Source organism: Macaca nemestrina, chromosome 16 (assembly GCF_043159975.1).
Source record: "Macaca nemestrina isolate mMacNem1 chromosome 16, mMacNem.hap1, whole genome shotgun sequence".
NCBI lineage: Eukaryota > Metazoa > Chordata > Mammalia > Primates > Cercopithecidae > Macaca > Macaca nemestrina.
This window is the reverse complement of record NC_092140.1, coordinates 91,605,480-91,629,238: the sequence shown is the minus strand read 5'-3', so window position 1 is coordinate 91,629,238 and position 23,759 is coordinate 91,605,480. Positions and strand designations below refer to the sequence as shown.

At 36.8% G+C, this 23,759-nt stretch overlaps 1 long non-coding RNA gene across 2 annotated transcripts; it reads right to left on the bottom strand.

Moving 5' to 3' along the window:
• Positions 1–7,650: 7,650 nt before the first annotated feature.
• On the bottom strand, positions 7,651–23,637 carry LOC105486016 (uncharacterized). 2 transcript variants are annotated; one of them, XR_011615043.1, is made up of 3 exons: positions 23,542–23,637; positions 22,776–22,854; positions 7,651–21,122 (listed from the first exon to the last, which is right to left on the bottom strand). It is a non-coding gene; the product is annotated as an uncharacterized lncRNA (long non-coding RNA). The 2 variants fall into 2 exon arrangements; XR_011615044.1 differs by lacking the exon at positions 23,542–23,637 and adding an exon at positions 23,298–23,506.
• Positions 23,638–23,759: the final 122 nt, after the last annotated feature.

Here is a 23,759-nt window from a genome sequence, read left to right as displayed (position 1 = left end):
AATTTCTTAGTACTTTAGACTTGATAGGGTGAGCCCATTTACTGTGACAAAAGGATTACCTTTAAGTCGGTCTTCTACTTTAAGTAAGTAGTATTTAAGTAGTATTTCTCCTTTAATGAGTCTAACAAAAGAGGGCTATAGTTTATTACTTATGGGTAAGATTAAAGAAAAAGAGGACTCTGAAACACATGGGATTCTAAGAGGAACAGCTGTAAGTACATGTGCATGCCGGCACATAGTAGGTGTTGGGAAGTAGTATTAAAAGTCATTAGAAGGCTGGGTGTGGTGGCTCACGCCTGTAATCCCAGGTCTTTGGAAGGCCAAGGTGGGTGGGTCACTTGAACTCAGGAGTTCAAGACCAGCCTGGCCAACATAGCAAAACCCCATCTCTACTAAAACTACAAAAATTAGCCAGGTGTGGTGGTGGGTGCCTGTAATCCCAGCTACGTGGGAGACTGAGGCAGGAGAATCACTTGAACCCGGGAGGCGGAGATTGCAGTGAGCCGAGGTTATACCACTGCACTCCACCCTGGGCAACAGAGTGTGACTCTGTCTCCAAAAAAAAAAAAAGTCATTAGAATGATGGGGCCTGGCAAAACCAATCCTGGGTCAGGAATACATATTCAAAAGTAGATTAGAACATTTATAAGCTTAAATTTGAAATTTTGAAAATATTTTCTTTTAATCTGTATAAGTCTAAATATTTGCCTTTCCTTAATAATTTTGAAATTAGTACTCATCAAAGGGGCTGGCAATCATGGCAAGTGGCTATTAATGATTGATTTTTAACATAATACTAATTGCATCCATTAATTCATTTATACATTTTTAAAAGTCCTCCAACATTTTTTCATATTCTCCTTTGCTCATAAGCTTCAATATCCACATTCTCTGATCCTTATTTTGATCTTTTAAAATGCCTGTTGAGTATCCCTTATCCAAAATGCATGGAACCAGAAGTGTTTTGGATTTTGGAATTTTTCAGATTTTGGAATATTTGCATTATACTTACCAGTTAAGCATCGCTATTCTCCTTTGCAACAGGGTGCTAATATTCTCTTCTGTGTTTCTTGTTTTGTATGATAGTCTATGCCCACTTTCCTCTGGAAGTTAACATCTATGCCAGCAATAGTTCTTTAAATTTGTCCTCATCGTTCACGTTTCATTCTTCAAAGATCTCTTGAGATTTTTGGTTTCTATGCTCCACTTAATTTTGCTTTAGAATCTTTCACTAGTTGTCCAGTCCCAAGAAACCCATCAAACTTCACATGTCTTCTCTGACAAATGGACATTGAATTTCTCATTGATTTTACTGATCTCTGGGGAGGTGTGCTTCCTGAAGGCAACACTTTCATTTCCAGTGAAAAAGGCACAGTTAAGCAATATGGGAAAGGCATTTCTGAATTTTAGGACCAGTCCTAAAATTGAGTTTGGTCAGTTCTCTTTAGAAAAGATTCTATTTTATTTACAGAGCAAAATTATTTTATTCCTTACAATAATATCAGAGGAATTTTGCTACTATTTACATTCAGTCTTTTGCCCTAAGTCAAATAATCAACTCTGAGAGGAGGGGATCTTTGAAATAAACTTATTCTGTACCCTATGGACAGAGAAGAGTTCTTTAGAAGCCTTTAGTTATAGCTTCCTAAGAACTATGAGGGAAGATAATAGGCAACTGACTTCAAAAAATTTTGTTCTGTTTTTTTGAAAACTCAACTCATTTATGCTCTCCAGTGTCTTATCTCCATCCTGCTCTGTGTTTTACTTCTGAATCAAACTTCCTTCCCTCCCAAATATTTTCACTGGAAACCTCATTAGAGGACATCCCCTCCATTTCTTTGCTTTAATTAAAATGCAGCTACCTCCATGGGGACATTGCTTCCCTTGACATGTGCTCAACTGAAGGCTGGTCATTTTCCCAAAGGCTAAGGTATCATAGAATTTATTTAATTCAAGTGGGTTGGCATAATTTTAGCTCCATATTTCCTATTCCCAACCACTATTCCTCTATTTTAATATAAAAGCCCCTTCTTTACTGTCTATCCATTTAACTATGATGTCTTCTAACAATTGCCACATTTATTCCAGAACTTCCTCTCCACACAAGCGACATCATTTTCTCATTTGGCTTCCCTTTCACATTCATGTGGTTGACTCATCTAACACCTTAACCTCATAGGTTCTTCATTTCCGCAGCTCTGAGACTTTTTCTTGAATTCAACCTTCCACTGCCTATGTCTTAGACATTTTTTTAACGGCCTCAACTGTTCCATATAAAAAAAAAAAAACCAGTAAGCTTAAATATCCATATTCTCTGATCCTTATTTTGATCTTTTAAAATACTTGTTGAGTATTCCTCATTGAAAATGTGTGGGACCAGAAGTATTTTGGATTTTGGATATTTTTCAGATTTTGGAATATTTGCATTATACTTGAGTATATACAGTTGAGTATCCTTAATTTGAAAATCTGAAATCTGAAATGCTCCAATGAACATTTTCTTTGAGCATCATGTAAGTGCTCAAAAAGTTTCAGATTTTGAATTATTTCAGATTTAAGATTTTCAGATTAGGGATATTCATTGTTTGGTTGCCTTGGTTTGGGGCCACAATTTTATCTCCTGCTAGGGCAGCCTCTTCAGAGCCACTTCTTACAGCTGCTTCAGTGTGGGGAAGTAGCTGACAGGCTTACTGTGAAGCTCCTCCCAGACTTTAGCCAACTTCAATCTCAAGTCACAGGCAGAGAGTCTTCTTAGTGTAGTTATAGTCCTTTCCTGCCCTGTTTTATGTTGGTTAGCTCCAGCTTGAGTTCCTCTCTTGGAGCCTTTACTAAAAGTAGCAAGAAGCAAGCATCTTATGCCAAACACTTGAAATGTTTTATTCCATGTTAGAGGTTAGAGGTTCAGATGGCATGTGCTCTACCTTCCATGACATCATAAGTGGTGGTTTTAACAAACATTTGTCCATGGCCTAGCTAAACCCACCAGCTGTATCACTGTCACTTGCTGGGGAATTCTGAGTAAATGCCACATATTTCAGATTCTGTTCTGTTCAGTTTCTCTTCCAGGTACAAAGTTTTGTGTTAGTTAAGATATAGGTTTGGTGGTTGCGACAGAAGTTCAAAATAAGAGTGGCTTAGACAAGAATAGAGACTATTTCCTGGTCACATAATAGAACAAGTTGTTAAGGTGGCATAGCTTTACAGGGCGGTCAGTACTTGCGTATCTTCTATTTTTCTTTTATCCAATAATTAAAGCATGGCCTTTGTGACCCAAAAGAGCTCATCACCACATCTGCATGTCAGCTGGGGAAAAGGAGAAAATACTCCCTTCGCTGACATGCAGCAGTCACCAAAGCTGGTCATGTGGCTGTTGAGAAGGTGCAAGGGCAGCTGGGAAAACTGCAATGCATTCTGTGTATTGGTGAGGAGGCAGCCACACTCATTTACTCTGATATTGAGAATTACATGTGATTGCTTTTAATTTTCATGTTAAACTTATCATTATGTGAGTTGGAACATTAAAGAAAAAAATGCAGAAACAAATAAACTAGAGGATATTTTCCACTCCATTCATGTGACTGTCAGTCTTTGATGGAGTTTCAACCTAACAGAGATGAGAGGCAGAGCACACAGGATAGGAAGATTTGAATTAGACTTTACTTTTAAATGCTTTCCTGATAACTGACTCCAAAAGTTAAATAAAAAAAAACAAACTTGTTTAATTTTTCCCTCTAACTCTAGGTAGCCCTACATTACCATTATCATGAATACATTCCATTTAAAGACCTCCTTGAAAAGACAGTTCACAAATTCCCTCTATTAATGTTTCTCAGTTTTCTAGCCAAAATAAACATCTCAACTTGTGCATTTCCTTTACGTAAGGGTGTGCAGTTGTGATAAACAAATTATATATGGAACTGACACGATACTAGAACATAAACTCTTTGAGAACTGAGGCTGTGCATTTTTTAGGTTAGTAGATACTTTGCCATTTTTTTTTCTTTTTAATGGAGTCTCACTCTGTTGCCCAGGCTGGAGTGCAGTGGCATGATCTCAGCTCACTGCAACCTCCGCCTTCTGGGTTCAAGCAATTCTCCTGCTCAGTCTCCTGAGTAGCTGGGATTACAGGTGTACACTACCATGCTCAGATATTTTTTGTAATTTTGGTAGAGACGGGGTTTCGCCATGTTGGCAAGGCAGGTCTCGAAATTCTGACCTCAAGAGATCCACCTGCTTCGGCCTCCCAAAGTGCTGGGGTTACAGGCGTAAGCAATTCTTCTTTCACCTTGATCAGCCCTTATATACTCAAAGAGTTACTTGGGTGCACACTTTCTTATTACCTATTTTTGTCATTGCATATATCTGAGGAAGGATAATGAAACTCTACTATCAGCAGAAAGACGCTTGGATTATAAGTGCAACACTTTATAGCCTATCTTGACTGTTCTCCCAAACTTCATAGAAGATGGGATTTCTGACTCTTTTTAACTTCCTGGGACTGGAGAGCCAGGAAGACAGAAAAAAGGTGGGGGGAAGGGGCCTTACTTTTAACTTAGTACAAAGTTTATAATGGGAACATAATAGTTCCAGAAAGCAGAATAGAAGAATCTTATTAAAGAAACCAAGACAGGCAGCTTCATTAACATTCTTCTCTTGAACTCATGCTTTTATTATATACTTATGGGTAGGGCTATTCTGAGGACCTGCTATTTATTTTTCAAATAATTAATATTTTAATGTGCTTACATAGGTAATTTACATGACATTGTATTTTTAGAAATCATGACCTATTTCAACCTGTCATGATTATCTATGGCTTAATTTCTGTGAAAAGCAATGAAGTCTGTCTGGAATCTAGCTATGATGATCTCTAATTTTGTAGTTCTCTAACTTGTTCACACACTTAGAATGACCTCTTATGCCTTTCCAACTATGGCATTTTCTATTGTTATATGGTTTGGGTTCAAATGTTCACCAATACATAGTGCTTGAAATGCATACTAAACACATATAAACAAGGGAGAAGAGACGTTGACATAGAAGCAGTAATACACAGTGTTCCAATCAATCCACATAAGTTGCAATTTCTAGTTTCATATCTCATAACTCAAAATCCTGGGGAGCTGCCACTGAATCATTTCTTCTCCTAATCATAAATACCTAGACCCAACACACCAGGGAATATCAGGATCTTGAAAAAATGAAAGAATGGAATAACAAAATAGCCTCAGGAAAGCAGCCTAAATATATTTGAAGATGACAGATTGGTAGGTAGGTAGGTAGGTAGCTAGCTAGATATTCCAAGACTATAAAACCATGAACTAGTTTTTAAAATGATATAATCTTCCAATATTATGTTAAGTTGTGATCATCTGCTTATATAAAATTCAAGACACATTCAAAGAGATCCTTCAGTGATAATTTTTTTAATAGAAGGAAAAAGTTTTAGATGCTACTGGAGAAAAGGACAAAGTATAGCTGGAGTTTCTCTTTTTTCTAGTTGTTATTATTTAATTACACTATCTTTCTGGCCATAAAATGAACAAAAGGATTCATTCACTTGTGTCATTAGGTATTAAGCATCGGTTGTTTATTCATTCATTTCACACATTTTACTAGTGACACTGAATACTGCAGAGCCAAAGATGAAAGGGGGAGCAATTCACAGGCCAATGAGACGATGCATGATTATCATTCAGGTACTGAGGGCTGCAACGGAGGAAGAGTGGTGAGGGCACTAATGAATTCTTGCTATGTTCTGGTCACTGTCTCATCCTAATAACAGCTCCCTGGAAAAGGTACTATTAATCCCTAAAGAAACTAAAATTCAGAGAGATTAAATAACTTTCCCCAAATCACAAAACCAATATGCAATAGAGCCATAAATCCAATTCAGGCCTATCTCACATCACTTATTTTCTATCTGCTACAGCAAATGACCTCCTTGAGTTTTGCAAGATGCCCTCAGTGCCAAGGCATGAGCCCTGACCAGGGAGTCAGAGAATCTTTCTTTCTTCCCTTCCTTCCTTCCTTTCCTTCCTTCCTTCCTTCCTTTTTTTCCTTCCTTCCTTCCTTCCTTCCTTCCTTCCTTCCTTCCTTCCTTCCTTCCTTCCTTTCCTTCCTTTCCTTCCTTTCCTTCCTTTCCTTCCTTTCCTTCCTTCCTTTCCTTCTTCTCTCTCTCTTTCTCTCTCTCTTTCTTTCTTTCTTTGATGGAGTCCTACTCTGTAGCCCAAGGTGGAGTGCAGTGGTGTGATCTTGGCTCACTGTGACCTCTGTCTCCCAGGCTCAAGTAATTCACCTGCCTCAGTCTCCTGAGCAGCTGGAATTACAGGTGTGTGCCACCATGCCTGGCTAGATTTTTCTATTTTAGTGAAGACGGGGTTTCACCATGTTGCCCAGGGTGGTCTTGAACTCCTGACCTTAGGTGATCCACCCGCCTCGGCCTCCCAAAGTGCTGAGATTCAGAGAAATTTTCATGGAGGGGGGACAGATGGAGACAAGTCTTGTGGGGTGAACATGAGTACCACAGGTAGACCAAGGTTGTGAAAGATTTTCCAGACAATTGGAAGAGCATGTGAAAGACACAGATTTTGAGAAATGTCAAGTCTAGGGAACTGTAAGCCTTTTGGCACAAGAAAGCCACTGTGGACTGCAGAGGAAGGATGCCTACATTCAAATCCCAACTGCTACACTTCTAAGCTTTGTAACTTTGGCAGGTTTTTACCCTCTTTTTTCTTATCTATAAAATATAGATAATAATAGTACCTACCTAATAAAGTTGTCGAAGATTAAATGATATAGTACATGTGAAGTATTTTATACAGTGATCGGAACCCAGGAAGGGCTCTATGAATATTATATATTATTATTATTCTAAAGTAGCTGGAATACAATGTTCAAAGGAGATAGTGGCAGGAGACAAGTTTGAATTGAAAGATTGAGGCCAGAACATAAAGTGCCTCCTATGTTATATTTTATGTAAGTGGAACATCACTGAAGGATTTAAGTATTATTTATGTGTATATGTGTGTTTTATGTAATTAATTCTAGTTCATCATTTTAAAATATCTTTCTGATGTCACTGTGAACAACAGGTGAGAAGAAGTGAATCCTGAGGTAAGGAGACCAACTCTCTGAATACTGCAATAATCCAGGGAGGGTACCATAAAGATTTCAACTGGAAATGAGTTCATCGCGATGGAAAGGAAGGACAGGGCTGAAAAATACTTAGGAAGTAGTATCAGTAGAATTTGGTTAAGACAGAGCAGAGGCAGGCTACAGGGGTTGGAGGTGCCAATTACACAGATAGGGAAAACGGGAGGAGAAGCAGGCTTTGAAAAAGTGGCTTGTCTTGTAAAATTATGTCCTATTAAAACAATAAAAGAAATTAATATATTCAATCCCAAAATACAGGCACAATTCTGTTTGAAAGAGTTACCCAGATAATCTTGCTTCAAGTTTTCAGTTAAAAATAAAGAAATCTCTTGTTAACAAGTAATGTAGTCAGAGAAGAAAACACTTAAAACTTTATTGAATAAAACCAACAAAAATTTAATATCATTTATAGGAAACTGTTACATAACACACACATTCAATACTTTTAGGTAAAGTATAAATTAGTGGAAGGAGAGCACACACACAGAGGTTGCATTATGTTTATGATTTTATTAGTCAAGAATACAAAATTGAGTAGCTACATCAAGCAGAAACAGATGCTTCACAATCCAGCATAGAATCCCTTGACTTCCAAATTCCCGAAATAGACACATAAATACAGATGACACCGTCAGAACAAAATAGGGTCTCACCAGACCTATAATGTTCTTTTCTTGATATAAATATGCATATGAATTGCATATGGTCATATGGTGCCAATTACCATTATTTCCTCTGGGCTTAAATATCCATCTAAGGAGAATTTACACCAACACTGTACTTCTACTTACAAGAATGTATGAAAGCATAGTTAACTTCTGGCTTATGACCCCAAGTCAGGATCAACAAAGCAGTCGTCTCAGGAGAAGCCCATTTTTCTACAATTTAAAGTCATTATAAGCATTAAATTAAAGCTAAGTACTTGTAATGAAGTATGTTATAATGCAGTTAGGGAATTAGATTTCAGGTGTTTATTTTTAACACAAATCCATTAATTCTGACACCTAAGGCAAATGCCAGTCAATGTGAACGGAGAAACTTTGATTAGTGGTATATGTTTTCAGATTTCTGGAACATTCATAGACTCCTCAATGTCTTATGTACTGAACATTTTTAAACCATTGTTTTCTCTAGAAACTAATGAAACTCAACAGAAACTCATTTTTCAATACTAAAACATAGTCATAAGTAGAATATTAATCTTATATTAATTAACATGTTAACATATGTGAAATTTAATACTTAAGGTATGAACATTTATCCAATTCATAATTTCAATGAAAGGAAATGTCTAAGAGAAACTGTTTTAATTCTTCAACCACAAGGACTACATAGAGCAGTTTCAGCACCAGGGATAGTAATCTTCCTGGATAGCAGCGAATGCTCTAATACTGATGAGTAAATCCTGTGTGTCTAACTTCAAATTAATTGTTAGGTTTATATGAATGAGTATAACAGAGTTAGGAGCATAGGCACAAAGGAAACATTCAAATTTGTTGTTGCTGTCCTTGCTATTATTCTTGTTATATGTGAGGCTGATATGATAAAAGATACTGATTTAGGTCAAATACACATATTACACGTGGAAAATTAATAACTGTAATTAAATGTTTCTTGTTTTATACACATTAATTTTAAATACAGCCCAACAATGGACCACTATTTCTCAATACAAGAAAGTAAAACATAAAAATCATGAAATTCTTCAATCAAACTTAAGTAATGGTTATTGCAAATAACCATTTGCAATAAAATTGCAAAAAATTTATAAAACATAAAACACAACACATTTTTAAAGAAATATTATCTTTCCAAACATAGCCATATGATTCCTCTGTATTAGAATTTTTCAAAGGAATTTTAACTAGTATATATTTTCTACATGTTTTAAATAATAAAACAATTTGAACTGTTGACCAAATGTGATATATTTAAACTATCGTGTGTATTTTAAAGTGAGGGTGAAAAAAGACATCAAAGCTTCTAGGAAGTTAAACTGAAAATTAACTTACAGAATTAATTAATTAGGAAGTTCAACTATAATTAACTTACACAAGTTACCAAAAAGTGTTAATGCCCACCCCAAGAATGACTATAGACCTATTAGTTAGAATTTCCATATACCTCAATTTTTAATACGTAACTGTTTTGAAAAATTTGGCCAATGTGAAAAAAGCCATTAATATGTAAATAAATATATCTACATTAATACATATTCTTTATTCTTTATTAGATACTAGATAATCTGGGTTCTGCACAATTTTGTATCTGGCCATTTATTTGTTTTATATGTCAATAACAAAAATACAATTTTTTGAAGCCACCAATACCAATATATTTTGAATGAGTGGGGCCATCTCTATGCTGACATACCATGGTTACCACACCAATTTATAGTTAACAGCTATCTGAATGTGATGCTGGACCTAGGAAACTAGTACTTGTAAACCCAATCACCAGGAACGCATGGTTGAGTGGCCAAAATTCAGGCAACATACAGGTGGATAAACCAATGATCCATTAACCTAACGGCATAATGGTTACCAGGAACCAAGGGGAACAAAATTGGTTGGAGAAGAAATACACGATACAGAAAACAACAGCTTGCTGCTGAGGCCAGGTTCCTTACTGGCATTGGAGGTAGCCAGTCCTGAGTGAGCCTGGTCTGAGGTTCCCTGGTAATCACTACACATGTCTAGCTAGTGGCATTCCTTGGTCAGTTTTGAATGTGGAGATAGAAAGCAAACTAACAGTTACCTAATGACAGTAATTCTCTCCCATCCACAGGAGGGTTTTGCCTAGCATTCACATGCATGTTGCTACAGTACAATTGATTCATTAATTAACTTTAGCCAATTACTTAGTAAACTCAGGTCAACAAGAGAGGAGGCAATGCTTTCGTTCCCAGCTGAGACCATACATACTGAGGATCGAATAATTAGTGCATACATCACCGACTGAGTTTTTTTACTTTCAAAATATTTTGTGGTATCATGAAAACATGGTGTAAACCCCAAGGGAAATTTCTCTAGACATCGGATGAAGTTTTATCTTGCTGTCCAATTAGAAAATGGATGACTGGAAAGATTCTTCTAAAAACTGGCTAAGATATTTATTGCCAGAATTTTCCTGAGGAGAAACTGTTGGTTTAGCTCCACCTACATTTCCTTGCCTCAGCCATGTAATCCTGAGCACCTGCTCCTCAGGAGTCAATGCTCTCCTTTAAAGGATCCTTATACATACACCGGAGCTGACGCACAAAACTGTCTTGCTGCTTTTTGAGGATCTCAAATTTGGCCTCTTGTTTACATTATCCTTCTTTTTGTTCATCACATTTCCAGATTCCTGACTGTTTATCAAACTTTATATTGCCTTCCTATTCCATTCTTGAGGATCCATGGTCACTGCAACTGTCTTTTCAGGTTTGCCCCAACTGTGGCTTGTGTGAGCAGTTTTGATTCCTTGCCATTTGATTCCTGAGCACTATCTCTGGACATGGAACCTGCCTAGCTCCTTTTAACATCCCCCACAACTTGTCATGCACTTTATCCAAACCAGTTCCCTGCTCTGAGTCTACAGCCATGACTCACTACTGCCTGTACTTCCAGATTACTGGAATTACTGCTCCATTCCAGATTGCTGCCAGAATTAACGCTATTGCTTTCTCTGTAATACTTTGTACTTTTCAAAGGATCATTTATCTCGCTTCTGCTTACAACCCCTTTCTATAATGAGAGCTATTCACTCCCATTTCATTGGTAAGAAAATCAAGACTCAAAGAGGCCAAATAATTTACTTAATACCACAGTGTGATTTAATACTTCGAATGCTAGTTTTGAGGACCTTATTATTCCCCCAAAATCATGTTTTAGGAAATTTAGCAGTCCTTTAGAGGAATGATTTTATTCTGACTTTAAAATTTTTTGTTTTTCTTCCTTTAGTATGTTATATTGCCTTGTAATGTAAGTAATTTGTATTAAACTATTGAATGTATTGAATTGTTAGAATTTTTACCTTTTAAGTTCTTTCCTCCTTTCTTTCCTTAATTGAGATATTTATCAAGTACTTACCATGTATCAATCAATGAGCATAGTATATTGCTGCAGAGTTTATTTATAAGCTATAGTCCCTGCCTTCAAGTAGTGCTAATGTAGTCAGGAAAAAATCATATAACAAAGTACTACAAGACTATATTTTTTTCATAAAAATAAATACCGTATAAAAGTATCATTTTCTGAAATCATATTATTTATATAGATTTTACTAGTTTGTTGTCTGTGACCTCAATTAGAATATAAGCTACATGAGGACAGGGACTTTGTTTCATTTACCGCTATATTTCCTGTACCTTGAAACTACACATGGTTTGCAAAATACATTCAATAGATACTGTAGTAAGGAATACAATGTTAGCTCTCCTTTAGGCTTTTATAAAATTCTATTATGTTTCTAGGGAATGAAGACTATTAGATCCCACATGAGTGGCTCTCATTGCATAATCGGTTAGCACGTGGTACTTATAAGATGCTACATGAATTCAATGTATTTCACCTAAAGTTTTTGTTCTCTTTAGTTGAACTCATTTTCAAGTTTTTCTAACCTTATTAAAAAGGCCATATATGTTATATTATTTAACAGACACACAATCTTTTACACATAGAATTCATGTATTTAACAAACTTGTATTGTTAGAAATACATAATGTCTCTTCAAAGTTATCCCATTTCATGTTTTCCTCACTGGATAGTCATTAGTATGTTTTCTGATGACTCTAAAATGAATGCTACAGAATTGTTACTGTAAAAAATTATTAATTTACTAGTTTATTTAGTAAATTTGTATTTCATTTTAGGTTAAGACTTATGGCCACAAAGCTCAAAGGGCTGATGTATCAATTATATTGACTATTTGTTGTTTATATCAACTACTTTTTGTTTGTAGTGGCTGCCTTCTAAGTTCCATTGCATCTCTGCTCTTAAATCTGTTCTGTGTTATATGTGATTATATTTCCTTTGGCATTTTTCTTAAACATCAAACAGATTACATTTCCCAATTTTAAGAGTGCTGAAACTATGTCTTTATAGTTATCTTTCAAAATAGTTAACAGTAATATCAACAGGTGTAAAGTTAATATGTTTTATAGTGATCCAATATGAGATGTTTTCAGTTTAGGCATTAGTAGAGTTTTTTTTTTTTTTAAGAAAAAATTAATCATATGACATTTATAGTGAATGAAGGCTACTTGCTAGATACTACTTAAAGACATTATGACTTTTATAAATATTCTGGGTAGGATAATTCCAAAGAGGTAACAGATAGGAAAAGAAAGTAGAGGTACAAAAACCTGTTGTTAACTCACATTTAAAAAACTGGAAGCAATATGGATAATCTTAGCCATAGCTAAGAAGTGCATACCATATGAATGCTTCCACAGTGTTGTGGGTCAATGTCAACACACACACCTAAGAAATAATTTCGAAAAGTTAATGTCATGAAATGCCACTGTTTCTTTAAAGAAGGAAATCAGGGAAAACCCTCTGTCTTGGCATAAACTTAAAGTACTGAGCTTGTTTACAAAGAAAGCAGTAACAAAAGATTTTTAATGAAAAGGAAAAGGAAATAGATATCGAAAAGTCTGGTTTAAACCACCAGATATATTTTGGTAGACTGTTTACTCTATTGGCTAGTAAATTATAAGGAAGTATTTTGTTATTATTATGTCTTTGTTCTTTTGGCTTTTTATTTTTATAAAGTTGCAGAGAAAAAGACTTAGTTTCTAATATGCCTTCTTTCTCTATGACTAGCAAAAAGCAAAGAAAAGTTATGTTGCCAATTTTACTTAATGTAATTAAAGGGATAAAACATTTAAGTTTAAGATAGGGATGGAAATCATTAAGGCTATCGTAAGATAAACAAATGTTGAATATATATTAGGCTATTCATTAAACAAACAAAACACTAAAGAAGACACTGATGTCCCATTTGCTCTTTGAAGAAGGGAAAGCCAAGTTAATGAATGAAGAGAAAATATGTGGAGATTAGTGTATTTAATTATGTAATGTGAAAACTCACAAAAACTGTACTAAGCCCTCTTTTTGTGCTAATCTATAATCACCTGTTGAGCACTTATTACAGGCACTGTCTAAATGCTTTATATGTGTTATCTCTGTAAATCCTCCAAGCAATACATATGAGGTAGTTACAATAGTACCCCCTTATTCCATGGTTTTGCTTTCCATGGTTTAAGTTACTCACGGTAAACCGTGGTCCGAAAATAGTAAATGGGAAACTCCAGAAATAACAATTAATAAGTTTTGCATATCATGCTTTTCTCAGTAGCATGATGAAATATTGCACCATCCCACTCCATCCTGCCTGAGTCGTGAATCATCCCTTTGTCCAGTGTATCCTCATTGTACCTGCAACCTGCCCCTTAGTCACTTAGTAGTCATCTTGGCAATCAGATTGACTGTCACAATATCACAGTGCCGTGTTCAAGGAACTCTTATTTTACTTACTGACCTCAACATGCAAGAGTAGTGATGTTGGCAATTTGGGTATGCCAAAGAGAAGTTAAAGTGCTTCCTTTAAGTGAAGTGGTGAAAGTTCTTAATAAGAAAAGAAAAAAATTGTATGCTGAATTTGCTAAGATCTATTGTAAGCATGAATTTTCTAAATGTGAAATTGTGAAGTTAAAAGAATTTCTTGCTAGTTTTGTTGTCGCACCTCAGACTGCAAAAGTCATGGTCACATTGGTGATAAGTGTTAGTTAAGATGGAGAAGGCATTACATTTGTGGGTGGAAGACATGAACAGAAACATGTTCCAATTGATGACAATGTGTTCCATCAGAGAACACTGAGCCTGTCTGAAGACTTCAGCAAGGGATCCTCTAAAAGGAGTAACACTTAGTCAGTTACAGCAAGTAAAAGATGGGTACACATACTCAGGAATAGGTTTGTACTGAAAAATATAAAAATTATGGAAGAGGCTGCATCTGCTGATGAGGAAGCTACTGCCACATTTCTGGCAGAGTTGATGAAGTTGATTAAGGAGAAAGGATACCATTCAAAGCAAGTCTTCAATTATGATGAAACCAGGCTCATCTGGAAGGAGATGCCTAATAGAACCCACATTCATAAAAGCGTAAAGGAGGCACAAGGGCATAAAACACAGAAGGACGGATTAACTCTGGTGCTATGTGGCAATGCTGCAGGGCATATGATAAAGCCAGGCATAGTGTGCAGAGAGAACCCCTGTGCTCTCACAAACAAAACCAAAAATTATCTGCCTGTGTTTGATATAGGGTTCAGTACTATCTGCAGTTTCAGGCATTGACTGGGGGTCTTGGAACGTCTTTCCCTCAGATAAGGGAAGACTACCGCATATTTTACAAGTTCAGAAATAGGCTCATAGGTAATTTTTCTGGATTTGAACCCAATCTCCCTAAATTCAAAACCCATTCTTTTAGCCACTACACCATAATTTGAAGGATTGTTTGGGATTAGAATGGGGATTGGATGGCAAAAAACAAAACAAACAAACAGTGAAATGTTTGGGAGAAATGTTTTATTTTATAATGGAATCATGTGAGCTCTCTTGTGCTTATGAAAGAAAACACTGTGGTGTGAATTATGAGGACAGGGCAAACCAGGTGCCCACTATGCTTACTATGCTTCACTGAATGCAAATAGCCTGAAACACGCTATGTTATGTGTTCTTGCCATAGCAAAAGAAATCTGCCTGAGCTTGTTTTAATATAAACAGAGACACTAGTGATGAAGCTGTGGCTAACATATCACATTTCATTTACTTCTCACAATTTTAGATCAGCGAGACAGAAGTGAAGTTTTATATACACATTTGTGTATATTTAACAGAATCCTAAATACTAAATATGATTAAGCATCTTAATTCTTTAAGATTCACTTTTACATTAATAACAAAGGGGTTATATACAATGTATATTACAGAATATTTAAGTTTAGACTCTCAGATAAAAAGGAAAGGTCAGATACTATGTTCTTTCTTTTTACCTCTCTTTTCTGATCCTGACCCTTCTGTCTGTTAAGTGAAAAGAGACACATTATAGTTCTGGGAAATCAAAGTATAAGCCTCCAGTTTTCTCCATGACAATGGAGCTGCTAATTGGTCAATGAAGTGGCTGTTTCAAGCCATTCTTCCACCAGTTAATCCGTGGCTGCTAGCAGCAGAGAAAGGCTCTAATCCAAAACTTTATACACCACTACTAGGCTCAGATTGTTCTATGAAGTTTCTCAGTTGAGCTAGAGTTTGGTAAAGATGCTATCACCTATTTTGAAGAGATTCTAATAATGAGATACCTATTCCAAAGGATCCTCAGATATTTCCTCACAGCATTTCTTCTCTCCCCTTACCCAGGGTGTGTGATTTTTTATTATAAATATATAGATATGTAATTATAACCTTTTTCAACAAGGACTAGATTACACATTTTTTTTCCAGAAAAACATAAGGAACGATATATTAATGTAAGAATGAAATTAAATTTTGGTTACTTTTAATGAATATAATTAAAATAATTTGTTTATTCCAAGTGATTTTTCTCTAGGATTAAAATGATTTCCAGGAAACAGAAAGGCTAATGGCATTTTCTGAATCTTTCTTGGCATAGACAGAGATATAAGACCAGATTGGCTCCAGATATCATTTTTTGGTGGGGCGCTTTCAAATATACACACAAAAACATGATGATGTTCATTTTAAACGACCTGTCCTGGTCTCATTAGTATCTTTCGTCTGGTCAATTTGGTAGAAATTAGTAATGGTTTTGGTCTGGGTCCCAGTATAGGTAGTGTGGGATAGGAGTAAAGCTGTGGCTTCGACCAGTCACAACTAGGATCAAATCCTAATTGTGTCACTTCCTTAAGTGTGACTTCACACAACTGACAGAACTTCTCTTTAGACTAATGTCCTAGTATGGGGCTAACAAATAACTTACTTGAAAGACTATAGTAAGGGTTTAGAAATAACACATGTAAAAGTGTGTGGCAGATAAGAGATAATCAGTGTGTGACACCTACAATTTTAAACAATTAAGCAGCCAGTAAAAATTAAATCAACTCCTTTCTTTAACATACTTCTCTTTCTCCAGACTATGTATACCAACCGCAATGGCAACTGCGGTAAAACAGATGTCTGCGCAAAACTAAAAGAGATTTACTGCATTGTTTGTTAGCGTGAAACATTTTATGTATAGTTTTTCTTTCTTTTTGAAGTCCACTGAAGGAGTTGTGTAGGTGACTACATATATTAACATGAATTTCTTACTGTTGGCAAAGGAGGCAGAGAAGAGGAAAATTATTAATTTAAGTGAAAATTTGTCAACCTATGCTATCTGAAAGAAAAATAATTTTTTTAAAAGTGGAATTGGGTACAGTGTTTTAGATAATTTTCTTTTTTTTTTTTTCTTTTTTTGAGATGGAGTCTCGCTCTGTTGCCCAGGCTGGAGTGCAGTGGCGTGATCCTGGCTCACTGCAAGTTCTGCCTCCCGGGTTCGCTCCATTCTCCTGCCTCAGCCTCCTGAGTAGCCGGGACTACAGGTGCCCGCCACCACGCCCAGCTAAGTTGTTTTTTTTTTTTGTATTTTTTAGTGCAGACGGGGTTTCACCATGCTAGCCAAGATGGTCTCGATCTCCTGACCTCGTGATCCGCCTGCCTCGGCCTCCAAAAGTGCTGGGATTACAGGCATGAACCACCACGCCCGGCCTTAGATCACTTTCATCTGGGTGGGAACATGAATGTATTCATGAAAACGGCACTTTCACTAGCAAGAATTTCAGTAGGGGAGATGAGAAGTATAGCGCAGTAGACAGAAGCAAGAAAATGAGTAAGGCACCAAAGGAGGAAAGCACAGTATATTAATTGGGGATAGAGAGAAATTCATGTTGGCTGAACCCTGTTTTCCCACCTGGGGACTTCGGAATTATTGACAGTGATCCATGAATACTTACATACATCAGGTATTGTTTGTGGACAGAATAAAAGTTAAACACATGCAGGTGAATTCGTTTCCTAGGGCTGCAGTAACAAAGTACTGCAAACTATAGGCCTTAAAACAACAGAAATTTATTCTCTCACAGTTCTGGAAGCCCAGAAGTCAGAAAGCAAGGCATCAGCAGGGTCACGCTGTCTCTGAAGGCTCTAGAGAAGAATCCTGCCTTGCCTTTTCCTCGCTTCTGGTGGTTCCCAGCAATCCTCTGCTTTCCTCAGCTTGCAGCTGCTTAACTTCAATCTCTGCCTCTGTCTTTACATAGCCTTCTTCCTTGTCTGTCTTTACATCATCTTCCTTCTGTGTGCATTTTTGTCTGTGTGTCTCCTCTCTTCTTATGAGGACATGGACGTATTTGGTGAAGGGCCCACGTCACTCCATTATCTCGTCTTAAGGTCACATTCACAGGTACTTGAGGTTAGAACTTGGATGTATCTTTTTGGTGGACACAATTCAACCCAAAATGGTGTGTATATGTATTTCAAATATATGTAGATGTGTGATTTTAAGTAAAAATTATTTAAATAGCATTATCAACCTGAAAGTAGCGGTTCATCACTGTAAATTTTCTCAATTAATGGATATTAAAGGAATACATTTGTCAGGTAGGAGTCTAACAATCTATAATTTTTTTTAATGATAAAAAGAGTTGTATACACTGAGAAGGGTTGGGATCTGTGGTATACAGTTCCTGTGGAAGAGAATGAGATAAAACTAGAAAATAAGCTAAAGTATGCAGGGTGTTTGGTACCGAAAGGACTTAATTTCTTAGGCAAAGAGAATTACTGGTGATGGTGATGTTTTCACAGATGCAGTGCATGTATGTAGAAGCTATTGTGATGAATAAAGTAAAATTCTGGACCACTCATCTCTCCATCAAGGTGGAACGTTAGGAAGACTACCCATGTAAGGATGAACTGGAGAAGAGTGAGTGTGGAAACAAGGAGACCAGGTATGAAGTGACTAGAATCTAAATCAGGATGACTGCGGTGAGAATGAAAAAAATGGGATGAATGCTAGACCCACTCCCAGGAAGAATGGGCAGAGGTATGACAATTTAATGGTGAATAAGTCTGTGTGGATGGTGCAATTGTATGCATATTTATGCGATGTTTACGGGTACATGTTTGCATTAGGGTGTTTGTACGATATCTAGTTCATTTAAGATTCCAGAATACGTATTATTTTAGCACTCTTTGACATTTTTAAAATACTTGCTGATTAATTTTCCATGTCTCAACACAATGTTTTTCTAAAGGAAATATCCAGAATCACTCATTTCAATTAGTTTAGTTTTTGGCATACAAATATTTATTGGTTGGTAAGCATCAACATTTTAACTATTCCCAAATTGGGTCAACTTAGGATACAAATATAGAATTTCTATTTTGTGTTTGTGTTCCCTCTTTAAGAGGAAAATTACTGGAGCAAAAAAGATAAAAGAAGTAGTGGTAGTTGGAAGAAACTGACATTTAAGTTTGATGAAGAAACTCTAAATAGATACCTAGAGAGGCTAAATGACTTCAAGTCCCCAAGGTAGGGCAAATTGCATCCACCGATCCTAAAAGAATCTGAAAACTAGATCACTGAACAACTCTCAATGGTCTTTGAGGAGTCATAGAGAACTAGGAGTGCCAGAGGATTGAAGTGCTAAAGGCAGGGGGAGGTTAATTCTCGAAAATCTATAGCAAGTAGCTTAATATTGCCAAAACCAGTAAAAATACTTCACATCGATATACTTTCATTTAATTTTGCTCAGATACAGAAACAGAGAGTATCCAGACTGCAGCTAGACAGTTGTCAAGGTCCTTTATGGTATCCTTTGGAAAAGCCAGAGGAATATGTGTGCTAGTTATTAGAACACTATGGTAGCTAATTTATTATTGAAGGCTTATACTAAACACGTGCTTATAAACAACTTAAATCAGTTTTTAAACTTTTTGACTACAACTTGCAGTAAGAAATACATATTACGTCATTACCTAGTAGGCCTACATATGTATTTTTATGTATATGTGCGTATAATTAAAACAGATTTTATAAAACGGTACTTACCCTTACAAAATATATTTTGAAATTTTTCATTCTGTGTGTTTCTATTCATTTCATTAAAAAACCCCTGCTGGTTGCAACCCACTAAATCAATTTCATGACTCCCTAATGGGTTGGGACCCACAGTTTGAAGAATGTGAATTGATTCAAGCAGAGTGATACTGGTGACTACTGAGCTGCTTCCATCCTGTTCAATCAAACATTTGAATGGAGGTATAGAAGGAATGTTCCCAAATTTGCACATAGGCTAATAAGACAATAAATTATTTGCGTGATATAATCAGGATGAAGAAATTCCTAGCAGATGAAATTTAAATGGAAAATTACATAGAAAATTTGAATGAAATATTTTTTTTTGTTTTGAGACAGAGCCTCGCTCTCTTGCCCAGGCTGGAGTGCAGTGGGGTGATCTCTGCTCACTGCAACCTCTGCCTCACGTGTTCAAGTGATCCTCCTGCCTTAGCCTCTTGAGTAGCTGGAATTACAGGTGGCCACCACCATGCCTGGCTGGTTTTTGTATTTTTAGTAGAGACAGGGTTTCCCCATGTTGGCCAGGCTGATCTTGAACGACTGACCTCAAGTGATTCACCTGCCTTGGCCTCCCAAAGTGTTGGGATTACAAGCGTGGACCACCATGCCTGGCCTTCAAATAAAATTTAAATTTAAATTGATATGTACAATTTTGTACTTTATATCTCAAAATCTACATGTAAAGCTACAAATTGTAGATATGTTGCTGCTAAAAAAAGTTAACAAAAGAAAAAGCTTGTTTTTCAGGTTGATAATTATTTCATGCAGCTATTGTGGTTAATAAAGTAAAACTTTATTAATCCTAATTAATCCTTGATGGTCTAATCTGTCCATCAAGATGGAGCTTTATGAAGATTACCCACGTAAGGATGGACTGGAGAAGAGTGAGTGTGGAAAAGAGGAGACAGAGGTATGAAGTGGCTAGGATCTGAATCAGGGTGGCTGCAGTGAGGATGAAAAAAATGGGATGAATGCTAGACCTATTGCCAGGAAGAATGGGCAGATCTATAACTAATTTACTGGTGATAATAATTTCAATATGAGAGGAGAATGGAACCAACATTATTTGAGAACCCACCACGTGCCAAATGTGAATCATTACATTACATGAATCATCAGTGTCATGTTAAGAAAAAAATCCAAAACCAAAGCAAACCAAACAGATCTAATTTGATTTGGGGCAACATTAACAGGAGCTATATTGCTAAAGGTTGAGGGTGGGGTAAGAATTTCCCTCTATTTTATACAGGTCCAAACCCACACCGAATTTGGAATATTCTGTTCAGATAAAGTTTAGAGAAAAGCAAGAAATCTGTTATTTAAAGAACAGGTGAAGGAAGTGGGAATATTTAGTGTGGAGAACTGCTGTTTCCATCCATTCATTTTTGAACACATTTATTCAATGTAAATTACAAGTCAGGCAAGGTAGATGAAAAAAAAAAAACAAAAATAATGACACAAAATAACTGTGGGTCTTTTCCAACAGTCAATGAAGGGAAACACTATTGATTGACACTTGCTACACTACCTTAAGTACCTTAAATGTATTAGCTCCTTTAATCCTATGAAGTAGTACTATCATCCTTATTTTGGGTTGAGTAAACTGAAGCTTTGAAGCTAAAGTCATTTTCCCAACACCATACTGTAAATTTAAGTAAATATAAGTGGTTGGTGGAACTAGAATCCAAATCCAGGTTCCATTGAATCTAGGGCATGACTTCTCTACCTCTCTGCAATATTGCTTCTTGAAACTCAGATTCACAGGTTTCTTATCTTTGAATGGTTGTCCCTGGGAAGTAGGGGTATGCAAAAATGCATACAGAATTAATATTCACCACATAAAATGTATTTTTAATCTGGAGATTTAAAAATATACAGATTAGGTATCTTCTATTATTATGTAGCTTTTAATTCAAAATATTGTTAATATAAATGCAAAGTTATTTGTACACTTTCCAGAAAAAGGTTTTGTAGGCCAAAAGGAAACAGACCTGCTGACTTTTCTAAACTTTACATTTTTGGGATGGTATGGAAGACATATAACTGTGCCATTATGCAGACTTATATGTGGTTATAATTGTAATTGTATGTGGTTATAATTGGTATTACATGTGTTTATAGGTTACACAATACACATGCCTGTATACTAAAGATACAAAGACACATTGACTATATGCTAGCTGCTCAGCTGAAATTATTTTATGGAATTCTCACTTTCCTATGGGACACGTATTATTATCCCTACTGAAGGAATGAGGAGACGAAACTCAAATAGCTTAAGTAGACTGCAAAGGTAGTAAGTTGTGAGTGTGACTCAAAGAATCATGCACTTTCCACAGTATCATAGCGCCTGGGAGGAGCTGATCGTCCACTGGAGAAAACTTTTTAATTGGTAAGCTCTTCTAAACATCTCTGAAATTGAATTAAGTACGCAAAAGAAGTGGCGTTTTCCTACTTAGAAATGGTGATACTACCTTTACCCACTCACTATCTTCACTAAAGAAAAATGAGCAGAAAAATATAACCAAGTGCACACACATACTGCTTAAGAAAAAACACAAGAAAAATTAAAATGGAAATGTTAAAAATGATGTTAAGCTATTCATTCAGAAAGGAAATAGGAAGTTCAGGTTGTCACTGTCTCTCAAAGTACTCATGCAAGAAATCTAAAAATAGCAAAAGGTAGAACCTGCTGCCATATAGATATATGCACAGTGGGTAAAAAAACTTAGTATGACAACCTTTCAATCTAGATTTATGTATTTTAAAAAGATATCATTTTAAATTTGCAAATGAAACAGTACTCTTAAAAGCAGATGATACTCACCTGGGACAGACAAAAAAGTAGTAGAAGGATATAAATGTTACAGGATTTTTCAATTATATAGTATATCTCAAGTCATACTATTATGACTTGTATGTTTTGTAAATTTCCCATACAGTTTCAAGCATTCTAGCATTTTATAATTCAATTGCTATTTAATTTAAATGGACATGTTAGTTACCACTGCTTTCAGAAGTGTTTGCTTAACTACTTTAATAATCCAATCACTTTGGTGCAAGTTTAAACAAATAAACAGACATGCAACCAAGAATTCATCCTAAGCACTGGTTTTGAGGAACTTTTTTTATAACCTGTGGTACTTAGAATTTTACCATGTTCCCATATCCTGGGAGTTAACTTGACTGGCAGGTCCAATTAAATATGAATAATAACAAAACTGATAATGGTGGATTTGTATATTGACCTTTTTCATTTGAGATGACAATTAAAACGATCTGAATATACCTCAAGATACCTAATATTTCTGGTGGCTTTCAATAATCTTTACTGAAAAGTGCAGACCTCATGAAATATTAAAGAAAATTATATCCTTCCTTTCAAGGAATAGTCATGCCTATTTAGTTTTAATTCAATACGAGCAGTATGATTACTGGGTACATTTTAATTTTTTAAAATTAAAGGTTTATTTCTTATCTCTTGTGTCTGTGCAGACATAGATACGTACTTTTCTCACAGATCAAGGCTGGCAGTGAGAATCACCCATGTTTTCAGATAATTTCGAAAGTCCTCTGAATTGTACGTGCCTATGAAAAAAGGAAACATCAATAATTGGCATCATACCTGAGGATCGTCAGGGATTTTGAAAGTGTGGGATTTGTCGTTCCCACCAAACTACCCCAGTGTCACACACTGCAGCCTTTTTAGGCTGGGAGGTGAGTTCAAGAGCTGTTTGTTGTTCCGAGCTTGATCCAGAGAGGCTCACTGTTTGACAAGTTCTATTTTAAGTAGTGCCTGAGTGTGCAGGTGTCAGCCTCTTTCATGGCTGTAGAAGCACCATTACGCTCCATCTGTATTCTTCCCCCGACAATGCAGGATCGCGCCCCCCCGCCCCGCCCGCCTCCACCCCGTGCGTTTGTTTCTGCTTTGCCAGCCACTTTTTCTTCGGGAAATTCTAGGGAGGGCAGGCTGACAGGACTGCGAGAAAGGGCGAAGAGAGGCCGAAAGAGGTCGTCTGCCACTCCCCTACCTTACAAGGCACGTGGCACTCGCAGTAGCAGCAGCTGGATGCAACAACGGAGATGAGGAACCTCCTCCCAGCAAGAGGATATTGAGAGGAGGAGGAGGTGGCAGTGAAGGCAAGACACGCACACTGTGTCCTTCCCCACAGGGAAAATCCACCCTCAAGGGAAAAACCACAAGGAAGCCACTACCCGCCCCGCCTCTCCCAGCTTGCCCCAGTGTCTGGCAGCAGTCCCCATGCACCTGCTCACCTGTCTATCCGTTCAGGGTGGTTGGGGGAGGGACAAGGGGTGTCAGGGTGGGTGGGTGGGAAGAGAAGGAGGGCAGGGCGAAAGAGGGGGTGCACCGAGGGCTCCGCCCCCCCGGAGGCTGTGCGCAGGCGCAGTGGCCGCTACCGCAGGCAGGGGGCGGCAACATGGCGGAGTGAGCGGCGGCGTCGGGGCTTCACAACAACAGTGGCGCCCGTAGC